General features: G+C 39.6%; 1 long non-coding RNA gene across 1 annotated transcript in view; it reads left to right on the top strand.

Annotated features, from left to right (window-relative positions):
- Positions 1–14477, top strand: part of LOC137145135 (uncharacterized) — a 47329-nt gene extending 32852 nt beyond the window's left edge. Inside the window, exons 2-3 of the long non-coding RNA XR_010917576.1 lie at positions 9678–9773; positions 13992–14477. This is a non-coding gene — a long non-coding RNA (uncharacterized lncRNA). The remainder of the gene's footprint in view (positions 1–9677; positions 9774–13991) is intronic.
- The last annotated feature ends 1133 nt before the right edge of the window (positions 14478–15610 follow it).

Below are 15610 nucleotides of genomic sequence, written 5' to 3'. Positions count from 1 at the left end.
AGCCAACGTTTTCCCACAATACCTAACAATAAGATAACACATTGGTAACTGCTATTCTAAGCACATTGAAGATAGAGTTGCCTAAAAACAAGCCCAGTCCTATCCCTACCTTGCTCCAGCCCCCTAATCATTTTTGTTGCCCTCCGCTGGACTCTCTCCAACTTGTCCACATCCTTTTTGTATTGGGGGGCCCAAAACTGGACACAATTAAATGTGCCGAATAGAGGGGAATAATCACTTCCCCGTGACCTGCTAGCAATGCTTCCTAATGCTCATATCCAGCTCTTTATCCACTGTTACCCCAGGTCCTTTCCAGAGTCTATAGCTAATATGGGATTCTTTCTTCCTAGGAGGACTGCACTTTTCTTTGAACAAAACCTCCAGCCACCAGCAGGGTATCTACCACTCCCCCCAGCTTAGTGTCGTCCGCAAACTTGCTGAGGGTGCAACAGGTGATATTTTGCACTCTTAAGAAATTATCTCAAAGTATTCTGAAGCATATTAAGCCCAACTGTCCTCCACTTTATTTAGAATAGTGCTTCAATTTAGCAACAGGTTTTGGTTAGCTCCTTTGATTGCTTAAAGAGACACCTTCAACTTAAAAATCACTCCTCTGTCTGGAAATTATTTCTCTACAATTGTTATGAGTAATCTAGGTTTATTAGAACTGAAAGATTACAGAATATTTTTCTATTTTTCTTAGTTTATTTTGCGTACCTGTGACCCATGGACCCATTGGTTTCAACAGGCAGAGGGCCCATGGGCGAATAAGGTTTTAAAAGGATCCACTAGGTCAGACATATGCATAACAGTTCATCGAAGAAAAGTGGCATGTGAGCGCTCTACTAAGAGCAAATAGCCCCCTTGTCATCATATTCACTGCAAAATGAATATATGGATAATATTTAAGGAGTTATGTATCTGTACTAAAATTATGCAGGGTCTTAAGCCCTTTGAGTTAAGGCAGGTCACTAGAAAGTGACTAACCTTGGAAATGTTGGTTTCAGACAAGTCTAATAGACACCTATCTCCCTGTCTGGTCGTTTGTGTATTTTATGCCTATTTGCATAATGAGCCACAGGTGAAATAAGAGACTGCAAAAACTACCAGAAAGGAAATCTACAAGATGAAACAAACAGCAGGGGTCCTGTTTATTGATAAAGGCAAAGGATGGGACTGATATCTTGAAGTGCAAAGCAAAACACTGGATCCTTCCCTGTGGGGCAATAAGACAATGACTTATGAAAGAAAGTTCACAGCCAGTTTGTCTGTAAAACTCTTGCCAGGGTTTTGGGTGAGCAATAGTATACAGGACATGAGATTATCTTGTTAATTAAGTCTAGACTCTAGAATGCATGTTGTTTCGTTGTATGTGCAATCATTTGTTTCCAGTGCTTCTGCTTGTTATTACTTGAATCTCTATGCTTTTTAAATAAAATTATACTTGATTTCACTATAAACATATCTAAGTGCTGTGAGTGAAGAAGTGTGGTTATCTGAGGTGGAAACGGTGGGCAGTGGTGCACTGTTTCTTTGGAAGCAGTGATCTGTGAATTCTGTGAGTGTCCAGTGGACTGGGGGCTGGACACGCTAGAGAGCTGCTTGGAGGGCTCAAGGGCTGCAGTGTGCCTATGGCTAACTTGCAGAGTAACAACTGGGCTTACGAGGCCTAGGGGGGAGGGCTTGTGTTGCCTGTGGCCAGTGGAATTGGGGAGCTGATCCCCCAACAGGCACAGACAAGGCATCTTCACAATAAGAGCAGGTGGTAGCTAGGTACACTGGGTACACCTGGGATGTGTCACACTGACAAAACTTTACCCTTCCTCCCCCTTCAACCCATTTGTCAGAAGATCATTTTGAGGATGGGGTGCTGTGGAAGACGTATGGGAAACCATCCTTATGCTTTATGATCTTTGGCTGCTGGAGCAGTCCCTTGGAACCTCTGGCACTGAACGACAACAGTAAAATTACTAGGACAATGAATATATTTTGAACTTATCCTACTTGCTCTTCCAATTAGAATGAGCAAAAGGAAATGTAAGCAATGAATTATGTATAATTGTTTGTAAAATTCTGGCAATTGCGTTTGGGTTAGTTCACTTTGGACCATGTTCTCATTTTCGCACAACGTTTTTGTCTTTCTTGGCAAAGTGGCTTCTTTTAAAATAGAGGTAGGACCAATAGCTTCAATTGTTGTTGAACTTACGTTCAGCATCCAGATTCACAGTGAAGGGCTAACATGTAAATTGTATTGTATGTATGAACGTGTGTGTAATATATAGATTATAACAGTAAGGGAAGCAGGACTTCTCTTTCAAAATGATTGTTCCAGTTAAGGGACCCTGTGGAGTTAGTTCCTAACCTTTGAAAGCTGCTACTGCAAGTAGTGAGAATACAGTGCTAACTCCCACTTCTGCATCTAGAGTTCCTGAGGCCTTAATCTATTAAGAAAGGGATTAGTTAGTTATTTTATTATGTGTATATATAAATGCAACATACTCTATCCCAAATTCAATTACATAAGAACTATGTAATACTTATGCTTAGTATTTATAAGGTCTTATTTCATGGCTGTCATACTCTTTCTCCTAAATAATTGCTAATGCTAGACTAACCGACCAAATGTTTCTTGCAAAGGCTGAGAAGTCTTATCTCTTAATCTAAAAGATTATATACATTTTTATGTTCTTTTGCAAAATGAAGAGAAGGTTGTTAACTCTTAAACAATGTTAATGGAATAATAAAAATAATTTTGAGCCGTTTATAGCACACTTTATCTGTAGATCACAGTGTTTGTTTTACAAAGATATGGAATCAGAAGTTAGAGAGATCATGCATTTCATGTTTGTACCAAAGGGGGATTGTTCCGTGTTTTGTCTAGTCTGCTTTTGAAGGTTCCAAAGCAATTTGGCGTCTACCAATTTGGCACTGTTTGTTTTACAGTAGCACCCAACTGTATTTAGAACCCCATTGCTCAAGACACTGTACAAACATATAGGGTGAAATCCTGGCCATTGGAGTTTTGTCATTAATTTCAGTGGGATCAGAATTTCACTCATAGTGAAAGAGTTCCTGCCCTAAAATGCCTTCTCTCTAGAGAAGACAAAGGCTGGGAAGTGAATCAGAGGCACAGAAAAGTGAAGTGACTTACCCAAAGTTACAGAGCTGTTCAGTGATAGAGGTGGGGGCAAAACCTTGGTCTCCTGACTCCCTGCCCAGTGCCCTATCCAATAATGGGCCACATTGTCTACCATTCCCATAGAGATACTATTCCACAGCCTATTAGAGAATAACTGAGGACACACAAGGCCATTACTGTGATAGTACAACACAGTTGCATCAGCACCAGACCTAACTTCATGAGGCTTTATCTCCTTAGGTGGTATAGGATTGCTAGAAGGCTAGCAGTTTCAGTCCCTCAGCATTTTAATTCTCATGATATGTCAGCATTTAACCTTCCAATGGGATAATGTTATTGGAAAGAGATGGCCAAAATGCTTGTATGTTGTATCTGCTTGCCACATCCTTTGTCTGGTTTTCTTTGTCTGGATTGTAAGATCTTTGGGGCAGGGATTATGTCTGTTCTTTGTTCTGTGGATCACCTAGCACATGGGCACTTGAAATATAACAAATATGACATGCAGTACTGACATCTTAATATTGTTCAGTTGTTCGAGAACCTCCCTTTGTAAGTTGTCAAAAACACAAGGCCTTGAAATTAATTTTTATTTTGCATTCCATGTAACCTGACACACTTCAGCTGGCAGACAGGAAAAGATGCTAGGGAGTCTCTAGGCAGAGTCTGTCTAGGCAGTGAAGCCCCAAGTCAAGCTGTCATTACTCTAGTGATTATGAGTTTACTGGGGTGAATCTGTACCATTTTTTGTAATTAATTACATTAATTATTCAGGGTTGCACCTTGCTCCCTCCTCTCTCTATAGTACATAGGTAACCTCCAGTGTGTTTCTAGATGGTTGTTGCCATTTCATCTTCATACATTCTTTAAAAATGTTATTAACAAAGATGCATTCTTGTGCTGAGAGCTAAGAAGCCGAAGCAGAGCTGAAAAGGGCTAATAAGCTTACAAATGGGGGAATCATCTGGCAGGTGGTAAATCTAATTTTTTTCCCCTCACTTATCTATACTCTGAGATTCATATAAAAGTCTCTGCTACATTTGGGCTTCATTTCTAAATAGTGCTCTTTTTTTCAGTGCCCACTGGTCATATAAGAACTATTGGATTCCTGACCTGGGAATAAACCTGTCAGTAAATATATATATGTAGCTATTCTATATATTAATCTTCTCTATATTTAAGGCATTCTAAAAAACAACACTTAAGCATGGTACTGCCTTCTGTCCTTTTTCAATAGCTTAGGGCATTGTAAAAGTCAGCATGTATGTATGCATACACTGGGAATAAACATGTCAGTAAGTGTAATCACTTATTTTTTTTGCAGTGCCGTGTATGGTACAGTTGGTCCCACTTCTAGATAGCAAACTCAAAGGCATCTAGGGGATTTAAGTACCCAATTCCCACTAACATTAATACAGCTTTGAAAATATCAATTACTATGTCTAAACCTTCAGCTCATGGCAGAACAAAGTGAATTATGACTGAATGAAAGAGGAAAATGAAATCTCCTGAAATATGAGGGCAACCCTGGAAGAGTTACTTAGACATAGATTTTTGGTGTTAGTGGAAGATAAGAGGATCAAAGATCAAGTTAATGTTTTCTTTTGTTCCCCTTTGAGATATTGAATATAGTGGTGCAGCAATTTGCCTTACCCCTAAATTCTGTATCAGTGTTTCTTGTGTTTGCTTCCTTTAATGTAAATATTACATTATGAACATAAACTAATCTTTTATGCCATATTTGCCATGCCAGGGTTGGATTATATTCCTGCTAGACCACCAGAAATTGTTGCATAGGAATCTGGACTGCTTAGGTCTTTCCAGAAACACTTCCATCTTTTCTAGCTCTGGGCACTGCTGCTTTATTATGAATTCATGAAATCTCAGAACTACTAACCCACAGCAAGCTCATGGTATGATGTGGGCATCAGTTTCTTCATTTACTGTTAGCAGCTTGCCACTCAGGTTTCCAGGACCACTTTGCTGGGAATTCTTTGCTTCCTACAGTAATATAGGCCTGGGATCCGCCACTCCTAGCACTGTCAGCTATACTGTCCCTGAATTCAGTATTTCCTCTGGCATTATGCAACATGAAATAACTCTGAAGATCCAGCAGCGATTGGAACTCCTGTAATTCATGGGCAGGAAGTAAACATTTTCCATTCCAATTTATGGAGCAGTTGAGAAAATATTGATTAGATTGAACTAGTCATCTGCTGTAGACCCAACAGTACAGGAGTGAGTGAGATATCTACAAAACTGATCATAAAATATGACCACTTAGGAGAAAAGACCGAACAGTGGATGAGATTGTGTAGAACTTTCATGGGATAAGGAGTCCTCTTTGGCCTTTGGAAACATCTTGGCGAATCAGCAGGGAAAGGAGCAAAAAGGAAGAACTCCATGACATGCACAAGGTACTGTCATTTCCTATTGAGGTGCTATACACTTTCTGGAATGCTTCCAACAGTGGTTGACCTAGTGTTTAATTGGGATTAGTGAGTGTGTCCAAACTGTCTGCCTTCATGACAGCACAGTTTGGACAGAAAGAATCAGCCAACTGACAGAGGAGGAACCAGAGGTAACCAGCATTCAAGTCTGTTCTCAAATCTAAAGAAGCTTGAATGTCAAGGTATCCTAGACCATCATAAAGAGAGTCTGTTGAAGCCCAGATGGCATTATGGAAGGGTTATGTATGATTACAGTGAGTCTCAAATGCTACAATTAAAAATGCCACTCAGAAACTTTATATGCACTAATGAACGAGGCCAATGGCATGCTTTATTTTCACTATACAATAGCATTTTTTTCTGATTCAGATTGTGCTTGATTTGAAAAGCAAACAAGGAAAACGGTGTGAAACAGGCAGAGGCAGATAGACTTCGGGGAGTAGATGAAAGATGTGATCGGCACAAATAAAATGTCCATTAATTTGCAGCCATATAAACAGGTGTTAACAAAACACAGAGAAATCATTGAATATACTTTTGGGCAAAACACCTACCCATACTCAATCTTATGAAAGGTAAAAGTGTCCATATTGATAAAAGAAGGATAAGGATCAGATTCAGTGGAGTTATGCTGATTTATACCATCCAAGGATCTAGCTGATAGTATTGTGTAAAGCCTCAAATACACAGTAGCACAGCATATTCCCAAAAAATTCAGCTGCTGTACAGCAGCTTTATTTTCTTCTGCAAAAATTGTGATGTGTGAATTTTTTGAGGAGCAAATACTAAAGCCCCATTTGTTTGTGAGTATAGATTTTTGTCATGAGCCAAGACTGAGATCCAATGCACAATTTTGTTTGCTTTACACAAAGTAAGAGCACTGTATTTAAGGAAATAGTAGTTCAGAATATATTACTATTTTGGATGTAGCTGTTATTGGTGCAGTGCTTTAATTTAATTCTAGAACTGGAAGCTGTATCATCCTGTATGTTCTGCTAAACTAACACTTTATGGTAAGTGCCAAAAAAATCGTGTTCTCCCCAAATCCCTACTGGATATAGTGATTTATTTCAAAGGACAGGTTTCTCTTTAAGAATAATGTAAATATAACTTTAAGCTAGGCCAATAGCTTAAGCAATTCTGGAAAAAATGGATTAGACCTTTGAACATAAAAAATGCTATATAAATGCTAAGTATTAATAAAAACAAGCAGATGTTGCAACTTTGTAACAAGAAGGTATGGAAAGGCTAAAAAATGGTGGCAGCAGCTCAGCTCACAAGAGACTGTGGGTATGTCTACACTGCTTCTGCGGCAGGCATCGATGCAGTGGCATCGACTGAGTGGGTCTGTGTAGACCCGCTCAATCAATCAGAGAACTCTTTAGTTGACTCATTAGTCCCCCTTTCTGAAAGGAGTAAGGCTGCATTCAGGACCGTATTATCCATTATGCACAATGGGCACAGTGCCTAGGGCCTATGAAACTTTCAGGGCCTACGAAAAAAAAATTTATATACAATTTTTTTTTATTTAAAAAACTGTTTATTAATAGCTTAAAATCAAATTAATTATTTCAGTCGGGGAGCCTACGAAGGCAAGTGTGCCTAGGGCCTACAAAGGTCTTAAAACAGCCCTGGCTGCATTGATGGGAGGGCATCTCTCGTCGATGCAGTGCCTTGAAAATACCACAGTACATCAGCATGAGTAGGTCAACGGAAGATATGCAAGCTGTGTTAGATAGCTTGCATATCTCCCATCAACTGCCACCTCCAGGGTAGACCAGCCCTGTTTCAGTAATACTCTTATTTAGAGCAGGGCAAGAAGTGGTTTTCCTGTTCCAAAATCTTTTTGAGATTCTGAAAATCTTCCCATTTTACATAGTGATTAAACTGAGACCTTTTGAAGACTGTATGTGAAAAGCCAACATAAGAATAGCCATACTGGGTCAGACCAATGGTCCATCTAGCTCAGTATCCTGTCTTTCGACAGTGGCCAATGCCAGGTGCTTCAGAGGGAATGAACAGAACAGGTAATCATCAAGTGATCCACCCCCTGTTACCCGTTCCCAGCTTCTGGCAAACAGCCAGAAGTGAGAGGCACCCAGCCAGCTCTGAATAGACTGGTCTGACATAGCTAGAGCAGGGACTTGAATCATCTGCATTCCAGATGAATTCCCTACCCACTGGGTTATTGTGAGGTCTCTCTGTCTCTCACTCTTTCTCTAGTTTTTACCAGAATTTCCATCTTGGACCCGTGAAACCTTTTCCAGCTAAAGTTTTGCTGAAACCACAACTTTTCCATGAAATGTTTCATATTCAATTAACATTTTTGATGAAAAATATTTAGTTGGAAAGTTCATGACCAGTTCTACTCTATGTTAATGGGAACTCTTTAAAGGCTAGATTGCAACATGGCCCAATGTAGCTGCACAGGGAAGTCAAGGAGTCTTGCCTTTTAATATCAGCATTTTCTCCCTATGGAGAAGTAGGGCTTAAGTGGCACGTAAGTAGTCAGAGGCCCTGTGTGAACTCTGCACAGAGGTGAATTTTACCCTATGTAATTTCAGTGAAAGCACCAATTATATGGATTCTCTGATTAAATTCCATGGAGATGTGAGAAGTGATGGTAAGAGATGGATGGATAGGGAGCATTCTGGTAATAATGAAGACTGTTCTGTTATGGACCTGATCTGAAACCTGAGGAAAGACTGCCCTTGATTTCAATGTTTTTTTTTTTTTTTTTTAAATCAAATCATAGGCAGTGTGTGAATCTTTTGTTTGGGGGGGCTATGCGCAGGAGCACTGGAAGCTCCCTAGAAGTGGAGGGGGCCACCAGCGTCTGATCCATGGCCCCACCCCCACTCATACTCTTCACCCCCAAAAGCCCTGCCCCTGATCCGCCACTTCCCATCGCTGCTCCACCTCTTGATTTTCTCTGCCCCCTCACCCTAAAGGCAGGGAAAAAATGAGAGGTGAGGGCGGGGCCTTGGGGAAAGAGACCGAGCAGGGGTGGGACCATGGGGGGCAGGGTATGGCAGAGCAGGGGCAGGGTCTTTGGGGGACAATGGACAGAGCAGGGGCAGGTTCATGGTCTGGGCACTGGTGGCTTCCCCCACTTCCAGGGAGCTTCGGTAGCACTCCTGCTCCCAGGGTGCAAAGGCCCACCCCAAAAGAGAGGTGACCCACATCCGCCATTTGCCCCCTACATGGCCAGCCTATTTTATTCTAGGGAAGCTTAGCCTTCCCAAGCCTCTTGTATGCGTTGCCCATTAATGAGGTCCTCAGTTGTTTTTTTTTTAATTGGGTAGGCTTTTGTGTTAACTAGGTAATTCAAGCAGTTCTAGAAAAATTTGTTCTATTTTAAAGATTTACATCCTGATATTGCTAAGAAGGGTAATTATCTTTACATTTATAAGGTCAGCTATCCCAGAGGAAACAGAATAGCTACACTAAACAATGTTTGCTCATTTTCTGCTTACATGACATTTTTCAAAAAGATGTTTGGGAGTTTAGAGGAATTTAATTTATTCCTATTTCTATAAATCCTGTTTAAAGTTAACCTGCTCATAATTTTTGTCCACTATTTAGTAATTTCTTTTTATAAGAAGTGTATGGCACAGCATTTACTATTATTTAATCTGATGTGCTAGCACAATTACACCAATGTAAGTTTCCCTGTCATTACCATGACTTCCTAAGAAGTTATCAGTTACTGTGCAGACATATCATGAAATTATGTGGTACTTTGTGGCACTTAATAATAAACCATATCACCACTGTAGAGGCAGATTAGGAAAAGGAGTGTGGACATTTGACCTTCAAATCTTATTTTGGCTAACACAGGATGGAATAGCTAAACTTTGTGCATTTCTCATGTATCTAGTACTGGCATTGGCGTCTCCTGTTTGAGCAGAAATTTTATCAATTTGGTTAGCAACTAAAAAAAAAGTCCCTATGCAATGCCCACTGAAGTAAAGGAGAATTCTTCCATTGGCTCTTAATTTCTTTTGTATTTCATAAAATTTGAAGAATCAATTATCTTATACTAACACCGTCTCTGACTGGTACATTTATTTAGTGTTTTTCACTTTCAGAAGGCTGGAAAAAAGCAAAACAGAATGGCTTGTGAAACTATATGCTGGTTAGCCTGACTTTGATCCTGGGCACACTCATGGAAAGTCTGAAACCAGGTACAATCAGTAAAGAATAAAGACAGTAGCATAATTAATACCATTCATCATGGTTTTATAGGAAATAGGTTTAGCCAAACTAATTTTATCTTTTTTGATGTAATCACAAATTTGGGTGATCACGGTAATTGTGTTGACATAAGGCTTAAATTTCTGTAAGGAATTTGACTTGGTCCCACATACTTTGATTTTGTATACTGCCATTTTTGTTTTAAATCAATGAAAGCCTATATTAAATGGATTAAAAACTAGATAAAAATAAGTTTAAATGGGGTCTTATCACCCAAAGAGGGTATTTCTAATGGGGTCCCACAAGGATCTGTTTTCTACGCAATGCTATCTTTATCAATGATCTGGAACAAAATATAAAATTGCTGATAAAATTTCCAGATGATACTAAAATTGGTGAAATAGCAAATAATGCTGGACACAGGTCAGTTTCATAAACTGACCTTGTTTGCTTGGTGAAGTGGGCTAATTTGAACAAACATTATAACACAGTCCTACATCTAGGAGCAAGATCAGACATCTGAGAACAAAGAATGTAGATCACACTTAAATGGGGACTGTATCTTGGAAAGCAGTGACTCTGAAAAGGACCTGGGATATGTCACGATTGAACATGAGTTCCCAGTGTATTGCAGTAGTTAAGAGAGTGGAAGTAATCCTGTATGTATAAGCAACAGAATTGATACAAAGAATTTTGAGGTGCTCTATTTTGTTTCCAAGCACAGCACAGAAAAACACTGCTTTGCCACACCATTAAATGAAAATAGGGGGAAAACCATAATGAAATTCATTAAATTGGTAAGAAATAGGGTGGCACCAGTAAACCGTAACATTAAGATGCATAAGTTAACAATTAAGCCTATATTAAAGAAATAAGGTGATGGTTTATAGTTTAAAAGTCTGATAATTCTAAGTGTGTGATCAATAGTTGGCACACAGCATGGACAGTGAGATGGTAGTTTGTTGGTGGGCAGGGTATGGACTGAGGTTAGGTAAAGGTCACTCCAAACTGCAGTGACGGGTCAGTCAGGCATACTCAGTCCAAAAATATGTGAGGGTCGCCATAAATTTAGCAGATGTAATGGGTCTAGAAGTGTGGACCAATCAAAGAGGGTCTGAAGGTGATTGGAGGATAGGTATGTTAATGATAGGATTGAAAAATAAGCCAATCAGAACAGGTCAAAAACTGTGTATAAGGCAGAAAGCAGGCAGGCAAAAGTTAGTCAAGATAGGAGCAGGAGAAGGAGAAACACGAGATCAGAAACAACTTAAAAAGAGCAAAGAAATTAAAAGAAGCAGAAGCAACTGCAGGGTAGCAGCAGGAGGTGGTGGCGGCAGATGCTGCTGGGACAGAGCAGAAAAGGATTCTTAAGATAGAGCAGAGGAAAAGCCTACAAAGCCTACAAAGTGTAAGCATGCCAGCTATAGTGTAGAATATAGAATAGAAATAAGGTTAATGAATGTATATTCTTGGGATAATGAAGTCGGACGTCTGTGTGTGCATGTTTTTTATGTATAAAGTTTAGAGTTTATTAAGATTGCTGTAAGTGTCCTGCATATGACTCATCACCTTTTGCAGAACATAATCGCTTAAGCCATTCCAACGGTATAACATTTCAGTATTGGGTACTTTAACTGTATACCTGTGCTAAGGGATTTGTGTTTAAATTTAGGTTTAGATTAATAGTATTAGGAAAGGTTGGTTACATTAAATAAAGAAAATACTTTGTTTTGGAAAATACTTTATTTTGGAGTACTTGGGTATCAATTCTTTGAGTGGAGGGCGGTATCTGTGTCCTCCCAGGAGTGAAAAAATCGACTCTGTTCTAGGGAGTTTCCTGAAAGGGAAACTGGGAAATCTGTGGTGAACCCTGGCCATTTCACTAGGGTGGGCCCCTTCCTTTCACCTTGCAGGAATGGATTAACAGGTTAGCATCTGAGGAACCCAGAAATAAGCAAATCAGAGGGCTACTCTGGGATCCCTGATTCTGTTCTTGGGGTAAAATAATATTTAGTAGTAGAGATTTGGTATTACCTCTGTATATAGCATTAGTAAGACCAACGTTGGACACAGTATTCCGGTAAGGCTGTCGACATGTCAAAAAGGATGTCCATAAATGGAAAAGGCTTAAAGCTGCAAAAATGATTTATGGTCCAGAAAGCCTGCTTATGCTATGAGGCTAAAGAAGCTCAATCTATTCAGTTTATCCAAGAGACGGTTAAAAAGTAACTTTATCATGGTCTACAAATGCCTATAAGGGGAAAGAGATTTCTGATAGTAGATAGGTCTTTTTCTGCTAAATTGAGGAACAAACTAGATCCTGTTTGGAAGCTGAAGATAGACAAATTCAGACCAGAAGTAATTTTTAATTAGAGCATGTTAACTGCATGTTAACATGTGGCACATGTAATGGGGCACACTCCATCCCTATCCCCTAATGACCCAGAAACCTTTGACTATCGGTAGGTAGCAACTTCATGTGAATTTATTTATATTCCCATCATCAGCACCAATGCGGTCTCATGCAGCAAAGTTTTTATAGTGTTTCTTGCCTTTTAGCCCTTTCTCACAGGGCCAGAGAAGAACAAAGCTCTCCCTTCTTTGGGATCTGAAAGCATACTGGGCTCAATTAGCCCAGGTCCTCCCCACTCACATCCTTCCTGTGTCTTTTTATACCCCTCAGCTGATGGCTAATTGGTTCATCAGCTCTCCCAGCTTGATCAGCTAATTAGCTGCATATCACCAATCAGCCTTCTCCAGGAGAACTGATTGGTGCCTAGGGCTTAGTCTACACTGCAAAGTTAGGTCAACCCAGCTATGTTGTTCACTGGTGTGACAAATCCACACTCCCATAGCAAAGTAGTTAAGCAAATCTAAGTCCCCATGTAGGCAGCGCTAAACTGATGGAAGAATTCTTTCGTCAATCTCGCTGCTACCTCTCGAGGAGGTGGATTACCTTCACTAACTGGAGAACCCTTCCTGATGGCATAGGCAGAATCTACACTGAAGGGCTTTGCCACTGCAGCATTTCAGATATAGACAAGCCCTCACCTGCTTGCTCCCAGCACTCTGTCACAGGACAATTTAATGAGGGATGTGGGGGATTCTCCATCAGTTTAAGTCTTTAAATCAAGTTGGGGTTGGTCCTGCTTTGAGTAGGGGTGTTGAATTAGATGACCTCCTGAGGTCCCTTCCAACCCTAATCTTCTATGATTCTATCTTTTTCTAAAAGACATGATGTAACTCAAACAGTTATGGCTTGATGCCGAAATTACTGGGTGAGGTTCTTTGACCTGTGTTCTGCAGGAGTTCAGATTAGATGATCATAGTGGTCCTTCTGGCCTTAAAATTTATGATTTATGAATCCTGAAAGATCCCAAAGCACTTCAGAAACTATAGAAAGCATACAAGCTTCTCCTGTCATTGAAATATAGCCACTTCCAGGATGTTGGCAATTATTTGACAGCACATAAGAACATGACACAAGAGTTTATGATAGGATATGAAGAATGCCCCCTTCCCATTCCCACTTCAGGTAACATCTGTATTTGTTTTTAATCTTTACTAAGTTCAATTTTTCATGTAGTAGTTCTATTCTCAAAGAACAGGTTGAATATGTAAATAGAGTAAGAAACATACTATTGGAATATCTATTTCAAACTAGTGATAAAAATGTATTGTTTTGAAAATATGAAAGAAAGAAAATAGTGTGATTATGGCTATTACTTGACATGTTTATTTCAGAAATGGGTAGGTGAGGTTCTGTGGCCTTCATTGTGCAGGAGGTCAGACTAGATGATCATATTGGTCCCTTCTGACCTTACAGTCTATGAATCTGAGTCTATGCCAGTATGATATTGCCTGAGTGAAAAATATTGCTTTGAAGTGTGAAAATGAGCCCTACTAAAATTCACTTTCTATCAAGTTTGCCTCTATTGCTGCTTTTTACCAAATGTGCATGGTGTTAAACCTGTTTTAAAAGTTTATCAAAGTACAAAGTAGAAGTTAAGAGCTAACACAAGACTTCAAGAACAGCTACAAAGGCAAGAAACTCTGTCACTGACCATGAAATCAATAGTAGCATTCCTTGAGCAAGAAGTTCAGAAGCAGATCCTTAATGTTGTATAGATATGCTCTTCCTCTGATTTGCCAGTCTTGTTTACTATTTAAGGCAAGGCTTCTCATTTTGTTCTCTTTTTTACTTATAGTCACCAGTTGTTGGATTCCAGATCTTTCAGGCACTGACCCACGAGCCATTTGGGTCAAATTCATTCTTGGTGTAACTCCATGGAAATCAATGAAATTACAGCAAAGCTGCATTTGGCTACTTTATTTTCCTCATCGTTTAAAGAAACATTTCTATATGGTTCTTTTATTTGGTTATGGGTTTTTTATGTTCTGTGAAGCTGATAGGATTGATTTATTTTCAGATGGTATGGAACATATACTTTGAAGAGTTGAACATGGCAAAGACTTAGAACTGCAATGACAGAAAAAGAAAACCTTTTGTTAGTTAAACTGAGCAAATGTACATGAAGTCATGGAAATGAAAATAGGAAACGTGTGTGTAAATCCCTAAGGTGTTTTCACAACTTGAATATTCTATAAAAGCCTTTCAATATGTTTCTTCATGATTCTGTCTTCAAATGCCATCTGACCTTAATAAAACTGCCCTGGCTGTTTTACAGGGCATAACGTGCTGTTCTTTGTGCTCTCTTACAAACAGCAGTATTTTTATGTTCTATGATAATCTTCCAGTGCTGAGCCTAGTTCCTGATAAACTGATGTTATTCCCCCAGGCTGATGGTGCCCATTTTAAAATATGTAGCAGTGTAAAACATCATCAGAAGTCTTATCTATGGAAGTTTAGATCAAGTGTGGAAGTTTATCTGAGTAAAGAAAAATGATTCTTCCCTCACTTCCACCCAGTTTTCTTTGCAGATCCTATTGATGCTAAAGGAGAAAACATTCTGGAAATTCTTCTAAGCGTTTTGCTTTTTAAATGCACTGACTTAATCTGAGCGTTCCCAATGGCCAGGATTATAGGTTTTGGTATCATTAGTTAAAAGGGATTTTCCTGTATCTCCCGCTCCCCCTCCCCCTTTTTTTTTCTGGAATGTTCTACAACTTTTTCTCTGCTATCTTGTAATGTTTATTTCAGAAAGAGTTATGGTAGGTATATACGATTCTATATGAAGTAAAGTGGTATGGAGTTGTTCAGATCCAAGGTTTTGGTATGGGTCCAACATTGGTGAATAGCAACTTAACTATAGATGTGGCTTGCATATCCACAAAGCAAAGAGAACTCCATTTGCAAGTTACCATGGCTTGTTTTTATCCCTCTGCAGTTCTAATATTAATTTCAGCCTCCTCTGCTCTTAGATGTTGATAGTGCAGCTTTTCTCCTGTGGTACAGAGGATGACTTTTAAAAAGGAAACTTTGCAGATTCACTCTCAAATTCTTATCTTTCCTCCCTACCCCACACAGCACATGTAAATGGACGTTACAGGGGTAAAAGCAGGGAGATGGAATCCCTCCTTGCATAACTGGAGTGAAGGCATGAGCCTACTGGGTGAGCTCTGCCTATGTAGAGTGGTTAGTCACATACGTCACAGATCCACTGGCCTTTCCCCCGACTGTCTCAACACCTCATCCACAATGGTGCAGAGAACTGCCATTCAACAGTGTATTGCCACACACAAGTTGTGAGGCGCTTCCCAGCATAGCCTTTCTGTAGTCTGCTCCCAGACAGAACAGTGGGGTCAATTCCACTTGCCCTTTAGGCCTTGTGTGCTCCTATAGAGGGTACAGAAATTTTGTTCCTCT

This window comes from Emydura macquarii, unplaced genomic scaffold (assembly GCF_026122565.2).
Source record: "Emydura macquarii macquarii isolate MOO-44397 ecotype Brisbane River unplaced genomic scaffold, CSIRO-AGI_Emac_v2 contig_383, whole genome shotgun sequence".
NCBI lineage: Eukaryota > Metazoa > Chordata > Testudines > Chelidae > Emydura > Emydura macquarii.
The sequence above is the reverse complement of the archived record's forward strand: the minus strand, read 5'-3'. Positions and strand labels throughout refer to the sequence as shown.